The sequence below is a fragment of the Saccostrea cucullata genome, unplaced genomic scaffold (assembly GCF_032062105.1).
Source record: "Saccostrea cucullata isolate Sc308-1 unplaced genomic scaffold, CSIRO_AGI_Scuc_v1 ctg494, whole genome shotgun sequence".
Classification (NCBI taxonomy): Eukaryota; Metazoa; Mollusca; class Bivalvia; order Ostreida; family Ostreidae; genus Saccostrea; species Saccostrea cuccullata.
The window spans coordinates 575329-591631 of NW_026936234.1; the positions used below are offsets into that span (position 1 = coordinate 575329).

Below are 16303 nucleotides of genomic sequence, written 5' to 3' on the forward strand. Positions count from 1 at the left end.
TTTAATATAACTTGGCACACAAGAAGACTATCGTAAGGTCAATAATTCTGTATATCGGTTTTTGATTTCGATGAAAGGTATTGCCATGGATACTAAAAATAGAAATTTCTGAAATCTTTCAAAATGCTGTCTCTACAGTTTTGGTCTGATTTGAATATAACTTGGCACACAAGTAGACTACACTAAGATACATAATTGTTTGTTTCGGTTTTTAATTTCGATGAACGGTTTGCCGTGGTTACTGAAAAAATTCTGTGTATCGCTTTTTGATTTGAATGAACGGTGTTGTCGTTGTTACTTAAAAAAGAAATTTCTGTGAAATACTTTTAAAATGCTACTCCTCCTACAGTTTTTGTCTGATTTCAATATAACCTCACACATAAGTAGACTTCAAAAAGATACCTATTTCTATGTATCGGATTTTGATTTCGATGAACGGTCTTGCTGTGGTTACTAAAATAGACATTTCTGAGAAAACATTCAAAATGCTACTCCTCCTACAATTTCACTATAACTTGGCACACAGGTAGACTACTCTTAGATACATAATTCTGTATATTGGTTCTTGATTTCGATGAGCGGTGTTGCCTTGGTTACTAAAAATAGAAATTTCTGTAAAATAATTTTAAAATGCTACTCCTCCTACAGTTTTGGTCTGATTTCAATATCACTTGGCACACAAGTAGACTACACTAAGATACATAATTCTATATATCGGTTTTTGATTTCGATGAACGGTGTTGGCGTTGTTACTACAAATAGAAATTTCTGTAAAATAATTTTAAAATGCTACTCCTCCTACAGTTTTGATCTGATTTCAATATAACTTGGCACACAAGTAGACTACACTAAGATGCATAGTTCTGTGTATCGGTTTTTGATTTTTAGCTCTACAGGTCAGAGACCAGAAGGGCTTATGCGATAGTAATGCGTCCGCCGTCTGTCCGTCTGTCTGTAAACAATTTTTCAGAATGCTACTCCTCCTACAGTTTTGGTCTGATTTCAATATAACTTGGAACACTAGTTAACTACACTAAGTTACATAATTCTGTGTATCGGTTTTTAATTTCGATGAATGGTGTTGCCTAATTTCGATGAATGGTGTTGCCTTGGTTACTATAAATAGAAATTTCTGTGAAATACTTTTAAAATGCTACTCCTCCTACAGTTTTTGTCTGATTTCAATATAACCTCACACACAAGTAGACTTCACTAAGATACATATTTCTGTATATCGGATTTTGATTTCGTTAATAATAAAGCTATTTGCTTGAATGCTAGTATATATTGTTTAACGTCCCTCTCGAGAATTTTCCACTCATATAGAGACGCCACCACCTGCTGGTGGAATCCGAAAGCTGCAAATTGTGTCTTATAATTGGCACTAAGGGCCATTGCAGGGAGGGATCTTTTCCGTGCCAGCTCCTACTGTGACATGGGACCTCTGTTTATACGGTCTCATCCGAAGGACCGGTCTCCAAGTCCCAGAGCGGGATTCGAACCAGCGATGTAAGGATTGTTACAACGCACTTTGAAAAATTACGCACTTTGTAAAATTTTTTCAAAATGCGTAAAATTTGGGACCAAGATAACGCACTTTGAAAAAATTAAATTTCTTTTCAAAGTGCGTTAATATCGACCATATTAACGCACTTTGAAAAAAAATGTAAAGCTTGATCAATGTATTTACAAATAATCGGTATAATAAATAATTGACCCTTAAATACATATTCATTGTTTGGGTATAGCATAGGCATCATAACCGAGCGAAGGGCAAGGGGAGGGGGGCTAAGTCCTCCCCCTTCCCCACTTATTTTGGAAAGATATGCATCATATAGGCATGGAAAATGCGGCTTACCCTTTTGTGGGTTTATTACTCCCATCCCCCGTTTTATTTGTTACCGACGTCTTTGTATTGAAAGAGAAAGAGTTAATCTGAGAGATCTTCTACCCGTCTTCTCCTCTTCTCGACGGGAGTAAATCAATGCATAAGTTTACTGAAAGATAAATAACACTGAAATAGAATCTTTCCGTTACAAAAATCTAAAATCAGAATTTTTGTTTTTACATATTTTTTTTCAAAGTGCGTTAAGTGTATCCATGGTAAAATATATTGATATAAACTCTTAACGCACTTTGAAAAAAATTTTCAAAGTGCCTTGAGTATGTCCCAAATTTAACGCACTTTGAAAAAATTTTTCAAAGTGCGTTGATTTTGTCCCAATTTTAACGCACTTTGAAAATTTTTTTCAAAGTGCTTAATTTTTTCAAAGTGCGTTGCCACAAAGGATCAACTCTTTACCTCGCGAATGTAGAAGAGACGGATCCGAGTTAAAAATTAACATATACAATTCCAAAAGACACAAAGTTTCTGTGCTTGTCGAAGCAGTCAGAACGTCAATATAAAAGGGTAGGTATACATAATTACCATGGTATGGTTCTGTAAATACAATTCATGTACGTGTAAAAACTCATTGTATACTAATACACACCGCAGGTGCTTGACATTTTTAACCTTTTTTTCATTAATAAAAAAAAATCCCCATACTCTATAATACTATAATATGGAGGATTTTTCTGTTTATGAAAAGTTAAGTTTAAAGCGTCAAGCGCTTGTTGTATGTATACACATTTGATTTGACAATATTCAATATTTTAATTCTAAACGGTAAGGAGCATCTGTGATCAGAATTATATATTTATGACGTCAAATGTGGGTGTTGACTGCGTGATAGACTTTATGATCATTCCTCATACAGAGCTCTTCATTAGCACTCTTTAATTAAGCCGATTTACATGCGAATTATAAATTCGGCCCTTTGGTTTATATTGATACATTCGGTAGTTTAAGAGTTTGATACGGAAATGGGTTTTAGCTCACCTGAGCCGAAGGCGCAAGTAAGCTTTTCAGATAAAAATTTATCCGTTATCTGGCGTTGTTGTTGTCGTTGTCATAAACTTTTCACATTTTCATCTTCTTCTAAAGAACCACTGGGCCAAATTCAACCAAACTTGCCACAAAGTATCCTTGGGTGAAGGGAATTCATGTTTGTTCAAATGAAGGACCATCCCCTCTTTCAAGGGGAGATAATTGTGAATTAGTGAAAAATCAATTGCATCTTTTGAAAATCTACCACTGGGCCAGGGAAGCTGAAATTCACGTGGAAGCATCCTCATGTAGTGTAGATTCAAGTTTGTTCAAATCAGGACCACGGGGGTAGCTCAAGTGAGCTTTTCTGAACTCCCATTGCGTCTGTAAATTATTCACATTTTCGACTTCTTCTCAAGAACCACTTGGCCAAATTTTAACAAACTTGGTACAAAGCATTCTTGGTTTAAGGAGAGTTTGAATTTTTTAAAATGGCAACATCGCTTATCAAAATCAAAAATACAAAACTGATAATTATTTATCTCAGTGCATACTAATTAGAATTAGATGTTAGCCCCGCTCGCATTTTCGCTACAATGATATCTAACAACATCCCATAGAGGGTCACGTCAGAGTTCAAACTCTATCAACCAATAAAATCTTCGCCTGCAAAATCGTTTATTGTTGAAGCGAATAAATCTAGAGTTGTCCCGAATTTGACTTCTCATGTGACCCTCTATGGGATGTTGTTAGAGAGTGTAGCGAGAATGCGAGCAGATCTAACATTTAATTTTAATTAGATTATATCTCAGTCTAGTCTACTTGTGTGCCAAGTTATATTGAAATCAGATTAAAACTGTAGGAGGAGTAGCATATTGAATGTTTTTCACAGAAATTTCTATTTTTAGTAACCACGGCAACACCGTTCATCGAAATCAAAAACCGACACACAGAATTATGTATCTTAGTTTAATCTACTTGTGTGCCAAATTATATTGAAATTAGAATAAAACTGTAGGAGGAGTAGCAGTTCATCGATATCAAAAATCGATATCCAGATGTATCTTAGTGTAGTCTACTTGTGTGCCAAGTTATATTGAAATCAGACCAAAACTATAGGAGGAGTAGCATTTTGAAAAATTGTTAACAGACGGACGACGGACGCATTACTCTCGCATAAGCTCATCTAGTCTCTGACCAGTAGAGCTAAAAATCTTCTCAAGAACAAGTTGGCCAGAAAAGCTGAAACTTATGTGGAAGCATACTGTGATAGTGCAGATTCTACATTGTTAGAATCATGACCCCAGGTGTAGGGCGCGGCCAAGATAGGGAATTCAAGATTAACATTGGAATATATAGGAAAAATCTTCTTTTCAAAAACCACTGGGCCAGGAAAGCTGAAACTTCAGTGGAAGTATCCTAGGGTTGTGTAGAATATAAATTATTCAAATCATAACCTCTGTTGGTAGGGCGGGTTTATAATAGATACATGTATTACAAAGTGGAAATCTGGATAAAAAAAAACAGCATGACCAAAGTTACTCAGGTCCATGGGCCTCTTGTTCTATTTTCACTTTTAAAAAAAACAAACCTTGACCATAACTTTTGAATTGTTAGGGCTAGTAGGGCTTTCATCCTTGTGACAACAATCTGATTAAATCAGATCCTTTGCTCCGCTCACATAGATCGCTACACGTGTAGCTAACTTTTGATAGAGAAGAGATAGGGCTTTCATATGTTTAGCTCTACTGGTCAGAGACCGAAGAGATGCGATAGTAATGCATCCGTTCGTCTATAAACATTTTTTCAAAATGCTACTTCTATTACAGTTTAACACAGTTTCTGTGTATCGGTTTTTGATTTCGATGAATGGTGAAAAACATTCCAAATGCTACTCCTCCTACAGTTTTGGTCTGATTTCAATATAACTTGGCACACAAGTACACTAAGATACATAATTCTGTGTATTGGTTTTTGATTTTTGGTTACTAAAAATATAAATTTCTTTGAAATACATTCAAAACACAGGTACTTGTGGACAGGACACCCCCCCCCCCCCCGATATTCAACCCCGGGGCTTATTTGACGTTTTTGTCACAATTTATATTTATTACACTTATTCAACATGTTTGCAATAGGAATAATATCTCTCATATAATGTATAGTGGGGTATTTGTTTGTGGAGCGATTATTTTGGGGTTCTGACGATTTATTCCTATTGCAAACATCGAAGAAGGTAGGGCATATAGCTTTGCAGCTGTCTTTCGTGTCGGTCCACCATCAGTTTCCGTTCATTTTCTTCGCAGTTGTTGAATATTTTGAAATGAAATTTAATGTAGAGATTAATTATAAGAATATCTATGTAAAGTTCTGTTTTGGGTACTTTTTCAGAAAAATGAGGCCAGTCCCCCTAGATGCATCAAAAGGAAAGAAAACATCAAATGATAACATTTAATTGGTATAGAAGAGTGGATTTTCAACATTTTTTTTTTCCAGTAAGATTCTTGGTTATTAAATATTTGAAAAGCAGTAGTTCTGGTTTTTTAAAACATCGAAAGCGCGACAATTCATCTTTTCAGAACTCAATAGACCTTAATGATGCTATGTTGATGTCGGTGAAGTACTTCACTGGCCTCCCTAACACCCATCTAACCCATACAACACAAGCTTTATAATATCATTTCTTAAGTCTACTGAGAAGAATGAATCTGTAATTATTTTTTTGCGGGTAGACGTTTCTCAGGGCGAAAAACTTAAGAAAACACAATGATAATGAAGTAACTCTACGGATTTTATTTTGACGGCACTTGTTTGTTAGATTCGTGTCAGGTTTGAATAATGAATCCCATGTTTTGACCAAACGTAAGACATTGAACCTTTCGTTTGAACCTTTTCCATCCAATGATAAATGAAAGTTTTTGGGTTGCACTCAAGATGTTTTTCGAGTGTGTTTCAAGACAACAAATGATTCTTCATTACAATGGCTTCAATACCGACTTCTTCATAGAATTCTACCTGTCGGGTACTATCTTAAGAAAATTTATATAAAAACATCTGATTCATGTAGCTTTTGTAAAGAGGATACTGAAACTATTCAACATGTATTTGTAACTTGTTATGATGTTGTGAATTTATGGAGAAATTTGAGTATGCATATCTATAGAACAACTACTAAAAGAATTGGTTTTAATTTCAAAAATATTTTTTTGGGTGAAATGCCATTCACTAAGGATAACATAATTATAAACTTTGTTATATTATATACTAAGCAATATATTTTTACTTGCTTATTACAATGTAAAAAACCAAACTTTCTTGGTTTGATAAATCATTTAAAATTGAAATATAATATTGAGAGGTGTGTATCAATTAATAACTCTAAACTGTCATTTTTTGATAAAAAATGGGACTCCTGGAAGAAAATGTTTGAATCAAATTGACATGTTTATTTTGATCTGATTATAATTTAAATGTCTAAGTATGTTTGCTTTTGATAATCGCTTTTTATGATTGGTGAACAATTGAAGTAGGGAATTATAAAAGCAGCCTTAATTTTTTCCGTATAATTCCAGTTAAATCCGATATGTGTGAGTGAATGTAAGGGAGGGTGTGTGTGTGAGTTTAAAATCCTTTGTATATATACCACTATGTAGCAGGCAATTTATATGGAATTTTGTTTATATACAATGGAAATGTAAAAAAAAATGTTTTTGGGTTGCCACTGAATGAATTGCGTGCTTTAAGCATTTTCTTTTCTTTCTTTCTTTTTTTTTTTTTTTTTTTTTTGTTATTTTTTTTTTTTGTTTGTTTGTTTCCAAATTTAATATAAGTATCTTTTTGAAATGAAACAAATAGGGCGTTGTGTACTACTAGCTATTCATTTAAAGTAGTTGCTGAAGTTAAATCTACAATATCACTGATAACTTGCAAACCACTAGAATATATAGTCTGGTTCAAGTGAGCGATTCTTAAAACATTTTAAACGATCTCAAAAAATTTTTTGACTTGTTTTTAGGGAAAAATCACGATACAGTTTCATATTTTTTTAAACAAAATTGGCGAATGCAACTTGAATCAAACAAGTATGGCACATTGTTTTAAGATATGCAAAATAGTATAATGTAAATTTTGGCCACGCAAGCGTTGCTTTCTAGAGTTTGTTTGAGTGTTATTCCAGACGAGTACTAAATTATTGCGTTATTAGTGCAAAGCAAAGCAAATTCATGATGATGTCCAGAGTATTTTTGCAAAGTAGAATAAGTTTTCTGGTCACAAGGTAGATAAGTATTGGTAATTTACAAAATCATGGAGCTATCAACGTGTGAGCAAAATATTAATATTTGTATAGCGTGTTTAAAAGTTGAAGTCAATCACATTCCTTTTGAATATTGAAAGCGCGACAATTCATGTTTGGAAATTCAATACATCTTAATGTAAAATCTGTAAGCAATAAACCAGCGATTTCACAGACCTAACTAATCCCCAGTTTAGCATCCTTCAGGGAGAAATTGTGGCTCAAATTTTTGTACTAAATTCCAACGAATTATTTAAGGTATTCAATGTATAACGATCATATTTTGAAGATGTTATCAAATAAAAATGCTCCAAAGGAACTTACAAATTTTGATTATTGTCCATCAATGCACCCTCAATTTTACAGCGATGCAAAATTACTTGAAGATGTTCAAGTTGCAGCTGCACGAATAATAACCGGTTTAAGAATCAATTCATCAAGATCAAAGCTTTATGAAGAGCTTGGCTGGGATACTCTTGAAATAAGAAGAAAAATACATAAACTAGTGTTATTTTATAAAATAGTGTATGGATTAGCACCCCAGTATTTGCAAGATCTATTACAACAATGCATTCTTCCAGATAATTCTTATCCCTTAAGGAATCAGGACAATCTTACATTTCATATTCCACAAGCCAAAACAACTTCATTTATGAAAAGTTTCCTCCCTTCAACTATAAGACTTTGGAATGATTTACCATTTAATATCCGAAACCTTTCTTCACTTACATCATTCAAGACTGCCATAAAGAATATATATTGCATAAAACCTAAGAAATATTACAATTATGGAAGTCGCAAAATGAATATATTGCATTGTCAGTTGCGAAATAATGCTAGTAATATAAATGCTGACTTATTTAATCATTTTTTAAAGGAAGATAAAAGTTGTGACATGTGCGGGTCTAGTTCAGAAACATCATACCACTTTTTTATGAATTGTCCAAAATACTGTATGCAAAGACAGAACCTAATACAAAACTTTAATACTTTGCAATTACCAATGCCTTTATGTTTACAACTTATTCTAAATGGAGAAAATAATCTTACATACAACCAAAATATTGCAATATTTAAACTTGTTCAAGAATTTATTGCAACTACAAAGCGATTTGCATGATATTCTATCTGCTTTTGTTTTTTCAATTATCAAATCACAGAACCAAAACCTATTTATGTTTTCTTATTCATTTTTTTAAATTTATACAATTATTAATATAATTGTCAGTCATATATGTTAAAATATAAATTTAAATTATATTATCAGCTCATATATTTCTCTTTTTTTTTTGTTCTCCTTAATTTGCCTTGTCATATATTCAATGTATAACGATCATATTTTCTACTGAATATATGCATGTATATATTTATATTTTTCAATGTTATATTAATAATGTTTACTTGTACATGTATGATTTTGACCTTGTATTGTGGAAAGGACTTATATAGGCAGTGCCTGTTGTCCGATCCAATTATGTTTATTCATAATAAAATATTGTTTAAAAAAAAAAAAAAATTTACAGCGCATGTCTTTATCAAATATTTTAAAAAGTAATTTGAATTTCAAAAAAAAATCTCTTGGTAAAAATTTAAATAAACCCGTCTTTGTTAATTATGAATTAAAATAAATTATTTACCGCAGAAAATTTGAGATATCAAAATTTTTCTTCATCAAGGGCAGATAACTCTTCAAAAACTTTCAACATGCAAAATGACTGTCTGCTTACATGTTATCAGTCTTGTGAATTTAGTTCATTTAAATTTTATCGTTATCTAGGGAGGGGCCACAATGGGCAATCAAAATTTTTCATAGAAATATATAAGAAAAATATTTTTAAAATCTTCTTCTCAAGAACCACTGGAAAAAGCTGAAACTTATGTGGAAGCATCCTGGGGTAGTGTAGACTCTAAATTGTTCAAATCATGACCCCCGGGGGTAGGGCGTGGCCACAATGGGGAATCAAAGTTTTACATAAAAATATATAGAAATTTTTTTTTCAAATCTTCTTCTCAAGAACCACTGGGCCAGAAAAGCTGAAACTTATTTGGAAGCATCCTGGGGTAGTGTAGACTCTAAATTGTTCAAATCATGACCCCCAGGGGTAGGGCGTGGCCACAATGGGGAATCAAAGTTTTACATAGAAGTATATAGAAAAAATCTTTACAAATATTCTTCTCAAGAACCACTGGGCCAGAGAAGCTGAAACTTATGTGGAAGCATCCTGGGGTAGTGTAGATTCTAAATTGTTCAAATCATGACCCTCGGGGGTAGGGCGTGGCCACAATGGGGAATCAAAAGTTTTACATAAAAATATATAGAAATTTTTTTTTCAAATCTTCTTCTCAGGAACCACTGGGCCAGAAAAGCTGAAACTTATTTGGAAGCATCCTGGGGTAGTGTAGATTCTGAATTGTTCAAATCGTGACCCCCGGGGATAAGGCGGGGCCACAATGGGAAATCAAAATTTTACATAGAAATATGTAGGAAAAATCTTTAAAAATCTTCTTCTCAAGAACCACTGGGCCAGAAAAGCTGAAACTTATGTGGAAGCATCCTGGGGTAGTGTAGATTCTAAATTCTTCAAATCGTGACCCCCGGGGATAGGGCGGGGCCACAATGGGGAATCAAAGTTTTACATAGAAATATTTAGGAAAAATCTTTTAAAATCTTCTTCTCAAGAACCATTGGGCCAGAAAAGCTGAAACTTATGTGGAAGCATTCTGGGATAGTGTAGATCCTAAATTGTTCAAATCATGATCCCCGGGGGTAGGGCGTGGCCACAATGGGGAATCAAAGTTTTACAAAGAAGTATATAGAAAAAAATTTTTACAAATCTTCTTCTCGAGAACCACTGGGCCAGAAAAGCTGAAACTTATGTGGAAGCATTCTGGGGTAGTATAGATTCTAAATTCTTCAAATCGTAACCCCCGGTGATAGCGCGGGGTCACACGGGAAATCAAAGTTTTACATAGAAATATATAGGAAAAATCTTTTAAAATCTTCTTCTCAAGAACCACTAGGGCCAGAAAAGCTGAAACTTATGTGGAAGCATCCTGGGGTAGTGTAGATTCTAAATTGTTCAAATCGTGACCCCCGGGGATAGGGCGGGGCCACAATGGGAAATCAAAGTTTTACATAGAAATATATAGGAAAAAAAAAATCTTCTTCTCAAGAACCACTGGGCCAGAAAAGCTGAAACTTATGTGGAAGCATCCTGGGGTAGTGTAGATTCTAAATTCTTCAAATCGTGAGCCCCGGGGATAGGGCGGGGCCACAATGGCCGAAATCAAAGTTTTACATAAGACTATATATTGGAAAAATCTTTGAAAATCTTCTTCTCAAGAACCACTGAGCCAGAAAAGCTGAAACTTATGTGGAAGCATCCTGGGGTAGTGTAGATTCTAAATTCTTCAAATCGTGACCCCCGGGGATAGGGCGGGGCCACAATGGGAAATCAAAGTTTTACATAGAAATATTTAGGAAAAATCTTTGAAAATCTTCTTCTCAAGAACCACTGGGCCAGAAAAGCTGAAACTTATGTGGAAGCATCCTGGGGTAGTGTAGATTTCAAATTGTTCAAATCATGACCCCCGGGGGTAGGGCGGGGCCACAATGGGAAATCAAAGTTTTACATTGAAATATATAGGAAAAATCTTTAAAAATCTTCTTCTCAAGAACCACTGGGCCAAAAAAGCTGAAACTTATGTGGAAGCATTCTGGGGTTGTGTAGATTTCAAATTGTTCAAATCATGACCCCCGGGGGTAGGGCGGGGCCACAATGGGAAATCAAAGTTTTACATAGAAATATATAGGAAAAATCTTTAAAAATCTTCTTCTCAAGAACCACTGGGCCAGAAAAACTGAAACTTGTTTGGAAGCATTCTGGGGTAGTGTAGATTCTAAATTGTTCAAATCATGACCCCCGGGGGTAGGGCGGGGCCACAATGGGGAATCAAAGTTTTACATAGAAGTACATAGAAAAAATCTTCTTCTCAAGAACCACTGGGCCAGAAAAGCTGAAACTTATGTGGAAGCGTCCTGGGGTAGTGTTGATTCTAAATTGTTCAAATCATGACCCTGGGGGCTGGGCGGGGCCATAATGGGGGAATCAAAGTTTTACATGGAAATATATAGGAAAAATCTTTAAAAATTTTCTCAAGAACCATTTGGCCAGAAAAGCTGAAACTTATGTGGAAGCATCCTGGGTTAGTGTAGGTTTTAAATTATCAAATCATGACCCCTGGGTGTTTGGAGGGGGCACAATAAGGTCTCAATGTTTTTCATAGAAATATAGAGGAAAAATCTTTTGCTCAAGACCCACTGGGCCAGAAAAGCTGAAACTTATGTGGAAGCTTCCTGGGATAGTGTAGATTTCAAATTGTTCAAATCATGACCCCTGGGGGAGGGTTGGGTCACGATATGTATTGCAAGGGGGAAATCTAGGAAAGAACAGCATGGTCAAAGCTTCTCATTTGAGCGATGTGGCCCATGGACCTCTTGTAATTATTTTAAAATCATTTAAAATCGTTCAAAATCCCTTCATTATACATTGAATACTTTAAGGGCTCTCGTAAATAAAGACACAAATGAACCAAGACTAAAACTCCGAATATTTTGTAAAATCATAAAATTTAAACTTTTATGGGATAGTAGTAATTTAAGCCGAGCAATGCGCAATTTTTTTGTTGTTGTTTATTAGGTACCAATGCGGTGTAATTGATTCCAAAATATCATTGATCAGTTATGAAAATAATAATATTCAATACGTTTTTAGCTCTACTGGTCAGAAAACATAAGAGCTCACGCGATAGTAATGCGTCCGTCCGTCTGTCTGTCTGTCTGTCAACAATTTTTCAAAATGCTACTCCTCCTACAGTTTTGGTCTGATTTAAATATAACTTGGCACACAAGTAGACTACACTAAGATACATAGTTCTGTATATCGGTTTTTGATTTCGATGAACGGTGTTGCCATGGTAACTAAAAATAGAGATTTCTTTGAAATACTTTAAAATGCTATTCCTTCTACAGTTTTGGTCTGATTTCAATATAACTTACCACACAAGTAGATTAAACTAAGTTACATAATTCTGTGCATTGGTTTTTGATTTCGATGAACGGTGTTGCCATGGTCACTAAAAATAGAAACTTCTGTGAAATACTTTTGAAATGCTTCTCCAAATACAGTTTTAGTCTAATTATAATATACAGCTCAACGCACTTTCTAAGCTCACATGGCTTTTCGCACAAATTAAGGTCACATTCTTCTTGCAATAAAATGAACACTTTCGACTTCTAATGCGAGACTTAGCCCAAATATGTACGTAATATCTCATGTTAAAGGTACATTTTCTTTAAATTCATAATCTTAAAGTTTTAAGTGGGACCTCATTAATAAATGATATCATGTTACATCTGCATGAATTCATTATAGGTATTTACAAATTAAAATTATCCAGCTTTCTTTGATAATATTTAGTTGAAATTGTCATCTTAAAGATGAGTATCTTTCGAAGTACTTTGCAAATTTTCCATACTTTCGTGGTTTTGTCGAAATATAGCGCCGAAAAATGACAATACTGCATAAAAAAAATCGTGACAAAAGACAGGATAAAAAAGTATTGTTCATCTATTAAAATAGTAAATTGTTACCATTGAAAACATAATTCTTTGATATTAAGGGTCTGAAACATAAGAATGCGGTCAGGTCTATCTTTCATGATGCTAGATTCAGAAAGTAACCCTTAAAAATGCCAGCTCTTTAATAACAAGAAAAGCAGTCGAACAAATAAGAAATACTATTATCATCTTGCGCTTTATAGAGTCATGTACAAAAGTTACATGATTTGCACTGTTTTTAAGTCCATGCAATTCAAAGAACTGTTTTAAAAAGAACGGGTACATGTACATAAACGGCTACATTTGACGAGAAACCACGAAAAAACATTTGAGAACTATCACAATCCATCCGCCAAGAGTATATTATTATCTTACCAATAATTATGTGTGAATAATATTTTAAGTTAGTTAAATAAACTTAACAAACTTAAAAAATAAGGAAGATATCACTTTTAAAATGCATTTTGTTACCTCGTTACACAATCTCGCATAATAACAATGTGACCTTAATTTGTGCGAAAAACTATGTGAGCTTAGAAAGTGCGTTGAGCTGTAATTTGGCATGCAAGTAGACTATGCTGAGATACATAATTGTCAATTTTGTGTTTTTGATGAACAATGTTGCCTTGGTAACTAAAATTTAAAATTATGTAAATTACTATTAAAAACTTCTCCTACCGTTGTAGTCTTATTGCAGTATTGCCACAAAAAGTGATTTAATCAAGGATCATTATTCTATTTATAAAGATTGCTTTTTTAAAAGTTTTATGTCCCAAATGCTACTTTTCTCTTCCTTTATTATAAGTACAAACCAATAGAGCTACAGTCTCGACAGAGACTTCTGGTTTTCTATGCTAATACAAAAAAAAATCACCATGGATGTTAAAATGTTTATGATAATAAGGATAAGATTTGCAAAAAGTTCTGAACATTTTAATTTTTTTACTCTAAAATGAAATACCGGTAATTATCCTTCATGTAAAAAGAACATAAATGATCGTTAATACATTGAAAGTTACCATAGAACTACCTTAATTAAGTATCAGCATTGAAGCATATCACTAATTATAAGCTTATCCTGTTTATCGGATACCAATGTGTTAAAAGACTGATGTGTCACCTTCTAATCGGCCAAAAAGTTATTCGGGAGTCCAGTTATTATATGTATATGAACATGTTTGCCTCAAAGAAAGTAAAAATATCTTTAAAATCTGATATACAGTTCTATGTTAAAGATAGTCTGATCACAATTCAATCGTCTTTTGGTAATGCTATATCTTTTAAATGTTAGGCAATTGGAAAAAAGTGTTGGAGTTCAAAAATCAATACTTAAAAAGGTATACCTGCGTCATTGGTTAAGCTTCATTGGGCAAAGTGGAAACAAAATAGTGCGAGGACAGGACCTTAGACCTATTGATACCGGGACAAAATGGCAAAACGTAAACAGCACAGATAAGACGACTGTATTCTCTTACACAACTGTACCTCCATTCTACAAACATCTTTTATTCTCTTCTAGTCAATCAAAAAATATTTAATAGCATAGATTTAAAGTCCTGTGCTCTTTGAATGCAGGTCTAAAAACTAATCTTAAATGCCCTTACTAGTAAAAGACTAGCACTGCGCTTTACTGCTTAACGTTAAGACTGATTAAACTCGGGGACACATAAACCAACTAACGCTGACATAGAATTCTACATGGAAGTACATGTATACGACCTTATATACTGGATTGCTAGAAATGTCATTCTTACAGGAATAATTATTGATGGATATATGTTAACTTGATGTATTTATATTCATTAACATGTCTTCAAACTACAAGCTTCCACGGCTCCAAGAGGAGAGACAAAAGGTTAGTAGCATACACGTACAAAGGTAGAAACGAGTCTTAAATGTCCACTGTACATAACTTGTTACCTTTTATTATAAATAGAATTATTCAAAATTATAGAAAGATGAAAAGATAAATCGTTCTTATCCTTCTTTTGGTAAAGGAAAAATTCTCAATTTACTTTCACAATGGGACGAAGAATTTACATATGACCCATTCAAAAGAGTTCACTGTTACAAGTCAATGATGTTGTGTTTTAAGACTTAGAATCATAAATGGCGTACCCTTCCCTTACCATTTTAATGAACATAACTCTTAGATTATCGTTACTTTTTTCTTTTGGTTAATTTGAATAACACAAGCACATATATTGTACTTCGCTATTGACAGGTTTCGGTAAATACTAGTAATTTATAATTTCTTTGATTGAAATAAAGAATTGTTAAGGTGGAGGCAGTGATAAATCTCGGACACATGTCCATGGAAACATACCACTGTGGAATCCGGTGTTTAAGAGGAGAAAATATCCCCCTGTCGACCGGTCATAATTATACGTTGATACTCTTGTCCAGTGATGAGGTAAATAAAGTAATCCGTTAAATGGTATGAAAACAATGGACAACCATTCTATGGGAATCTTGTTAATCAAAATACGACGCCACAAAAAACCCTTTTCCAAACAAGGTTATTCTAACGACGAGACAATATGCAAAAAATGTTGATTTTAGGCACAGATGATACGTGTCTGGACCTATTTTGGTTGTCAATTATGGAAATATTAAATTTCTAGAATACTAAGAAATTGTCAACTTTCTATGATTTTTTCAAATTCTACCTTTCTGTAACATTGACTTATTGTTATTAGTCTGCCCCTCTTCAAATTGAACTTACTCAGAGCATGCTCTTGAATATCGAATCTGTTGGGATGAAATAGAGAGACAACACAGACAGCTATTGATAACATGTTTGTTGAGTGGAAAGCAACAAGAGACGTCTTCAGAGTTCTCCTCGTGTAGAAGTTTTGGAATAAATTCTTCATAATTTATTTAATCGGCTAATGAAAGGCTCAGTAAGAGTTTGTGTTCTTTCACAATCCAACGGTATAAATGTCTACCATGAAGAACCCCAGCATTTCAATACCATTTTCAGGGTACTTTTGTGTAGAATTAGAATTATTTTAACGTAATGAGTTTGTAGATGAACAGTTGTCTGTAATGATATAAAATTTTTATTGAAGAAAAACTTGCGTTTGATATTTAACACAATCTGCCCGCTGTGAGAAATGGTTGTAAAAAGCACTTAAAAGTCGTTTGTTTTGAGTGGAAACTGATTAATAAATAGTTTGAAATACAAGTATACAGATAACGTACAGCAATGAAGCTTTCTGTCCATTTAAACAATACAAATCGAGAGAAGTGCAACTGTGGACCCCAAAACATCAGAGGTGGGAATATGTGTCATACATGTAGTAAGGATAGATATAAAAAATAATCTCAATATTCACTAGACAAATGTTACATTATTTGGTATCATTCTCTTTCACATACTCTACGTACATATTTAAATCATTTAATTGCAAATGATTTATGGGTCTTAGAGAAGGTACCATTCCAAATCAGAATGCAGGAATATTAATTCAAGATCTCTGTGTTGTGTTGATTACCAGTAATCTTTCCTTAAAAATAA

General features: G+C 33.8%; 1 pseudogene; it reads left to right on the forward strand.

Moving 5' to 3' along the window:
* Positions 1-14536: 14536 nt before the first annotated feature.
* The window catches only part of LOC134245063 (high affinity cAMP-specific and IBMX-insensitive 3',5'-cyclic phosphodiesterase 8B-like), a 98881-nt pseudogene continuing 97114 nt past the window's right edge, over positions 14537-16303 (forward strand).